At 39.6% G+C, this 8,034-nt stretch overlaps 1 pseudogene; it reads left to right on the forward strand.

Annotated features, from left to right (window-relative positions):
• Positions 1 to 309: 309 nt before the first annotated feature.
• On the forward strand, positions 310 to 1,064 carry LOC102840320 (annotated as a pseudogene).
• Positions 1,065 to 8,034: the final 6,970 nt, after the last annotated feature.

Consider the following 8,034-nt stretch of genomic DNA (forward strand, 5'->3'; position numbering starts at 1 on the left):
TCTATGTCACAGTGTCTCCATCAGAGTGCTGTGCCCCACCTGGTCCCAACTTTACTTATTTCATTTGTGTCTTGTGTCTTCCTTTTTCTTCTAATCTCCCATCACCCTACTCAGGTTTAATCTATCCACGGGTATCATAGAGAATAGCTGATGTTGGACATGGCAATTGGTGCTCAACATCTTTGCTATTCAACACTTTAAAAATGTCTTGTGCCAGGTGTGATTCTGTCCTGTGCAGCTGTTTTCAGTAGCAGCAACCCAGTTATCTCCACCCTTCTTCTCTATCACCTAAGTGTGCCCCATCACCCCATGGAGGATTCGATGCATATGGACATGAACCTTCTGAGGTCCCAAAGCTATATCTTCAGTTGTGATCTAAAAACCAATAAAGATGATCACTTTAAGGTGGATAATGAGGAAAATGAGCACCAGTTATTATTAAGAATGGTCAGTTTAGGGGCTGGTGCTAATGATGAATTGCACATTGTTAAAGCAGAGGCAATGAATTATGAAGGTAGCCCAATTAAGGTAACACTGGCTACGTTGAAAATGTCTGTACAGCCAACAATCTCCCTTGGGAGCTTTGAAATAAAGCCACCAGTGGTCTTATGGTTGAAGTGTGACTCAGGGCCTGTGCATATTAGTGGACAGCACTTAGTAGCTATGGAGAAAGATGCAGAGTCAGATGATGAAGAGGAAGAAAACATAAAACTCTTAAGTATATCAAGAAAGCAGTCTGCCCCTGCAAGTGGTAACAAGATTCCACAGAAAATAGTAAAGCTTGCTGCAAATGAAGAAGATGATGATGAAGATGATGATGATGATGATCTTGATGATGATAAAACTAAAAAAAAAGTTCCAGTGAAGAAATCTATAAAGGGCACTCCAGTTAAAAATGCGCAAAAATCAAACTAGAATGGTAAAGACTCAAAACCATCAACACCAAGATCAAAAAGTCAAGAATCCTTCAAAAAACAGGAAAAAATACCTAGAACACATAAGGACCTAGTTATTTAAAAGATATTAAAGAAAAAATGCAAGCAAGTATAGAAAAAGTGCCTTGAACAACCCTGGGCACTACTGGTACATTAAGCCCAAAGATGGGGAGAGGAAAAAGAAGAGAAACAAATATAGTCCATAGAAAGTATCATCAACAATCCAGACTGAAGTCTTCTATTTTAATCTCAATCCCCTTTCCTGACTCGCCACCCACCCAGCCCCCTTGCACACTTGAAGCAATCTCATTCTTGATTTCCTAAAGCACTTTGTTTTGATGGCTGTGATTCAGTGAACGTATTATGCTCTCTATTACTTGTACATTTACCTCACTTGTTGACCATGTTTTATAGACTATGTACTTCCCTAGCGGGTCAATAAATATTTGTAAAACAAAAATAAAAAGATCATGTGTAGCAGATTTGCCTAATGCAATATGTCGTTTGATTTCTTGACTGCTGAAATGAGTCTAATTAGCCATTGTTGTTGTTGTTGTTAAGTGCTGTTGAGTTGGTTCTGACCCATAGCGACACTGTTTAGAGGTGTAAATCAAAACAACAATGAGATATCATCTCACATCAGCAATAACAGAAAAATTCAAAAAAGTAGAGGACAATAAATGCAGGCAAGGATGTGGAGAGTCTGGGACCCTCCTACATTGCTGGTGGGAATGTAAAATGATCCAACTATTCTGGAAAACAGTATGGCACTTTCTCAGAAAGTTGGAAATATAAATAGCATTGTTGCTGTTGTTAGGTGTCACCAAGTTGGTAGCAACTCATAATGACCCTGTGCACAGCAGAACGAAACACTGCCTGATCCTGGGCCAACCTCACTATCGTTGCCACGCTTGAGTCCATTGATGCTGCCACTGGCCTATCCATCTCGTTGGGGGTCTCCCTCTTTTTCTCTGACCCTCTACCTTACCAAACATGATATCCTTCTCCAAGACTGGTCCCTCCTGAAAACATGTCTGAAGTATAAGAGGTGAAGCCTGGCCATCCTGGCCTCCAAGGAACTCTCTGGCTGCACATCTTCCAAAATGGATCTTTTGGTTCTTTTGACAGCCCGTGGCACTTTCAATATTCTCCTCCAACACCACAACTCAAAAGTTCATGGCATTTTCAATATTCTCCTCCAATACCACAACTCAAAAGCTTAATAGTTTATAAAACATGGTCAAGAAGGTGAGGTAAATTCACAATTGCTCCAACAATTCCTCTACTTGTTATAGATCCACAAGAAACATGAGCCATAGCACAAGCAGATGTGTGCACACCAATGTTCAAAGCAGCACTATTCACAACAGCAAAAAGATGGTGACAGCCTAAGTGCCCATCAATGGAAGATTGGATAAATAAACTTTGGTATACACACACAATGGAATATAATGTTACCTTGAAGAATAACAAGGAAGCTGTAATCACCATATAACATGATGAACCTTGAGAATATTATGCTGAGTGAAATTAGTCAGTCACAAAAGCACAAATACTGTATAAGACCATTATTGTAAGAGCTAAAGAAAAGATACCCATACTAAAAGGGGAATAAAAAAATGTATTTGTTGGTTTTGGGGGTGTGGATGGGGAGGGATAGGCAGTAGAGCTCAAGGAGGTAAAATTAAAGAGGGAAATTATGTTAGATTAATAAAATACTTGACTGTCTTATGAATATTGGTTTTCCTTGCCTAGTACTGTGAAATAGATACGTGAGTGGGCTAGAAAGGAATATCTGGAAACATGATTTCAGTAAGCCCATCTTCAGCCTGTAACTGATTGGACTACCTAAAAGAGTTCTAGAATTTGCCCAGTGAAATAGGTTTACTGTGGAGCCTTTGTAGTCTATAGGACCTTAGATGGAATCCTGAGCCCCATCCAGAACCTTCTGAGGTGGAAAATTCCCACTTTAAAGAACGAGAAGACCAGCCTGGAATAGCAATAGGGACAGAAGATATTTCTTGAAAGAAAAAGCAGCAGGAAGTATCCAAAACAAAAATGGCAGTCTGATTAGCTACTGCAAGAACAAGCAAGTTTGTTGAGGAGCCAAAAAAGAAAGCAATCAAGTCCCTTAAGGACAAACCCCCTCCAAGACTGAAACTCAAAGGGAACACATGAGCAGGCATGTAAGCTTGCTAGTGACCACATTGGAAAAGTGGGAATGGTAGCAATGAAGATATGGGCCGAGTTCCACCACGTTCCCTAGACTCCCGTCGACCTGGAGAAGACAAGTGGTAGGTTTGTCTGAAGTTTGGTGACACCTGTGGACTCCTGAATTCATGGACAAGGACATAGCTACAGGGGGATGTGGCTGAGAGCAAAGCACCCAGCTGATGTCAAGTGAGGGGATACCTACAAGAATGCCCCCAAAAGGAAACAAATATAAATTGCTAAAATTTGATGTATTTGACCTGTACTTATGGAATTAGTAGCTCAAAATACCAATTGAGAGGGAAGGAGTCTTCATATATAAGATCAATCCTATCCCCTCTGTATACAGGGTAGATACAGATGGGCAACTTAGACATTGGCTCCCTAAAATGGAAGGGGATGTAAAGGCACAAAGTGACTGGCTTACAAACTTTCAAGAGGCAGTTAAGTTCCAGAGTGTGTGGGGAAACACAGAATCCCCACTTCATAGTTTTCGTTTTGTCTAGACAGGTCTGGTGAAAAGAAATTAGGATAATACTCTTATGATTCAATAGTAAGTAATTGTTATCATGACTAGTTGTGACTGTCACAACTGTAAAGGTAGAAGTTTTCTAACAAAAAGAGGGGAGTAGTTAATCTTAGAGTCCAGGCACAGCACACCAAGGCGGAAAAGCATGAGCAGAATGTGGGACCCTATCCAGAGAAGCAGCGACACCAGAGTTTGAGACAGAGATGAGGGCATGGAGAAATAGAGCAGCTGAGGACTCTAGACTCATGGAAAGAGAAGGGCTTTGTGCTGGCCTCCAGGTGCTGGTGGACAGGAGACAGGCTTGCAGAATGTGTCCTTTGGTTGTTTAAATGATTATATATTCCTGAGTGTTTTTGTGTACATCCCCCCACCAAAATAAATAAATAAATAAACCAGAGTGAATAAAAGCAAATACTGTTGAATTATGATGCACAGAGGAGATTGTAATCATTGCAATGAAATGATTAATGTAAAACTGATGTTCCCCAAAGTAAATTATCACTCAATTCACAATAGACTTTTTAAAAAAAGAATATCATACAGGAAGAAACCAAAAGCTCATTAAGAAGGACAGAAAAGACCAAAATGGATATCATAAAAGACTCTGAAACTTGTTTTCCTGTATAAGAATGCAAAAAGAATGAGAAGGTAAAAGAGCTAAATAGAAAATTTCAGAAGGTCAGCTTGAGAAGACCAATTCAATTCACAACATGAAATCTGTAAAGACCTGGAATTAGAAAATCAAAATGGAAGAGTATGTTCAGAATTTCTCATGATGAAAGAACTAGAGAAAAAATTCAGATCTCAAGTTCAATATTGAAGGATTCAAAGCACAAAAATCAGAATGATACAAAAAGCATCAAAAGATGGAAAGAATAGACAGAGTCACTGTAACCAAAAGACAGGGTTTATATTCAACCATTTCAAGAGATAACATGTTATCAAGAGCCAATGATAATGAATGAAAAACTCCAAAGGTCACTGAAGGAATTGTCAAAGGACAAGAATCTGGGAACTAATGGAATACAAATTGATATCATTCCACAAATTGATGCAGCATAGAGCCATTCGTCTATACCAAGAAATTTGGAAGACAGTTATCTGACCAAATTATTGGAAAAGATCCTATTGGTACTCATTCCAAAGATAGGTGAAGTTTAGGGAGGCATGTAAAGTCCAGATCCCATGGACACTGATCTAGTTACTAGGGACTATAGCTGGTAATCATGCAAGAACAACCAAACTTTCAGACAGTTCCCATTTAACAGCTGGATGGCTTGCTAACCAGAACTCGATCAGATGAAGTTAAAGAAGTTTGATACAGGGAGCAAACAAAAATGCTCAATTTTGATGAACTGGAGTTTTTGCTTATGGATGTAGTTGCTCAAAATTCCAAGCAAAAGGGAAGGACTCTATATCAAGGATCAAGTTTGCCTCCTCAGTACATTGGTTTGATAGAGAAAGGCTGAAAACACATTACAGTTAACAAAATCCACACTGATCAACTAAAAATAAATTCACTTCCCATGCACCTTGCTTCTTTCTCTTACAAAATTTAAAGTTTCCATGTGTCTGGAGACATTGCAATTAATCCCACTCCTGAACACCAATGCAAAAAAAAAAAAAAATATATATATATATGAGGATCTGTAACAGCTGCAAAGAACTCTTGCAGTGGTGCTGTAGAATCAGCACAGGACTGTTCACTACAAGGTCAGCAGCTCAAAACCCCCAGTGCTCCTCAGAAAACCTATACAGAATCGCTTGAGTCAGAAAAGACTCAATAGCACTTGACAACAACAACAACAATGGCTGAAAAGAATGTAAGAGATGAAATGCTTTAGTTGCAGGCAGAAAAAGCAGATTCTGGAGTTGCCTGGAACATATGTCATACTGGATCCAGGGCCTTCTGGATCCACTGTATCAGAGGTCCAAGGCCATATGCATATGGATGGTATCAGTCTCAGGGTAAAAGAGAAAAGATTGAACTTGAATGTTTTTAACAGGTTTATATGTTTGACTGCCTTATGTTATTGGTTTCTCCTGCCTACTACAGTAAAACAGACATACATGTGTGATAATATGAATATTATGTTATGATCAGCATATATGTGATTTATTGTTGTTGTTATTGTTGTTGTTAAGTATCGTGGAGTCAGTTTCGACTCATTAGTGACCCTGCACAGGGTTTCTGAGGCTGCAAATCTTTATGGGAGCAGAAAGCATCATCTTTCTCCTGTGGAACAGCTAATAGCTTTGAACTGCCAATCTTGAGGTTAGCAGCCCAATTTGTAACCACTAGACTGCCAGAGCTCCTATATACGTGATTAGATATGCCAAAAGGATAGTTATAAATAGACTTTTTGTTTTAAATCTTTGTAGAGTATGGGGCTTTAGGTAGAATCCTGAATCCCATCCAGAACCTTCAGAATTAGTACATTTGCATTTGAAAAGACATGAAAACCTGTCCAGAACTGCATATAGAACAGGAGATTGAAGAGAACTACAGAAAGAAGTAAAAAAGACTTGTTTATGACTTTTTGGAGTTTCACTAAAGCTGTTTACTTTGGGGTCATCAGGGCAAAAAGGTCTGTGCCCATCAGAGAAAATCCCCTTCTAAGATTGAAATTTAAATTAAAGCAAGCACTCTAGCATTCTTACTGGTGACCCTCTTGGTTTACTTGACAGTGGAATCAGAGGAAATGCAGCAATGTAGACACGGGCTGACTTTGGATACTTTCCAGTGGCACCCATTGACCTTGAGATGAGAGAAAAGGAATAGCAAGGTATGGCTGGCGTTTAGTGAGCTATGCAAACTCTTAAGCCCATAGGCACTGACCTAGATCCTGGGGTTTTGCTGACGGAGAAAGGGCCATCTATTCTGAAATTCAGGGAGGTGCATGTGTATGAACTCCCAAACTTACAGCTGGTACCCATTTGACGTATCTTGGATGGCTAGGGCTGAGCTAATCAGAAACCTACCAGATGAAGATAAAGATGTTTGATATTGTGAGCCAGTGTCAATTGCTACAATTTGATAGAATTAATTTTTGCTTATGGATATAACTGGGTTGATAGAGATGGTAATTTTAGGCCTGAACTATCAAAAATGAGGGAGCTATAAAGGCATGGAGTGGTTGGCTTACAAACTTTCATAGATATACTTAGTCTCAGAATGAGAAGGATAAGGGAGCTTTCCCAATGAATTGTTGTTGTTGTTAAGTTCCCTTAAGTTGGTTCCCACTCATAATGACCCTATGTAGGATTTCTGAGGAGAAGATGATTGGTTTGAAATAATGACCTTGTGGTTCACAGTCCAGCTCTGATCCTACAATGCCACACCAGGAATAGTTTCCTCTTTTCAAGAAGGTCTGGTGAGAAGAGAGTGGAGGAAGATGCTGATAGGATTTCATGATTTCAACTGTGATTAATTGTTAATAAGATTAATTGTGATTCTCGAAAATGTAATTGCAGAAGATGTGTAACTGAAAGGGGTGTGTTAATCCTTCCTTTTTTAAAGACAGTATCTAGGGAAGCCAGTGAGTGACCTGTGGTGCCTTAGATTTACTTGATAAGACTTTTCTATCAAAAGTCTTCTTAATTTCCATAAAGTGATTGGGTGGGATTATGCAAATAAGTTATGTAGGACCCTTTGGCTGGGATTGGTTAGTTTTTGCCCCTCAGCTAGGTTTAAAAGCAGCTGTTTCAGAAGCAGGGAGAGAAGGTCCAAGAACCATCAAGAAGGAAGAGCATGAGTGGAACATGGGATAAAAAGAGGTTGTGGCAAGAGACGGCAGCAGAGGCAATGGCATGGAGAGACAGAGCAACTTTGGGCTTCAGGCCTATGGACTGAATAAAGTGGGGTGCCTATGGACAGGAGACTGGCTTGAAGTATGTGCCCTTTGGGTCTTCACAGACTAGCTAAAAGAAATTGTTAACACTTGCTCCAGCAGTGCAGACACCAAGGGACCACATGGCTGAGAGACTGAAAACAAGAGTGAGGCATGACTGCAGTATGGCGGACAAAAGACATTCCTGATTGCAAAACTGCTATATCCTGAGTTTGTTGTGATCCTGAATTGGAACCGGTTGACTTTCCAAATAAACCCCATAATCATGAGCATTGTTATGAGTTCTGTGTGACCATTGCAATGGATTATTGAATCCAGATGTGAAGCAGATAGTGATGTGAGAGGAATATCTTGTGTCAAAATAGGGTAAAGAAGGTTGTAGGGTGGAATCATGACTGACCTCCATTTCAAAGGAATTGGCCTTGGGCTGATTTTGAGTTTGGTCATCTTTCCTTCTTATGGAGTCGGAGAAAGTCAGACATGGTTCTAACATTTTTTTTTTTTTTTT

Source organism: Chrysochloris asiatica, unplaced genomic scaffold, assembly GCF_000296735.1.
Source record: "Chrysochloris asiatica unplaced genomic scaffold, ChrAsi1.0 scaffold00068, whole genome shotgun sequence".
Classification (NCBI taxonomy): domain Eukaryota; kingdom Metazoa; phylum Chordata; class Mammalia; order Afrosoricida; family Chrysochloridae; genus Chrysochloris; species Chrysochloris asiatica.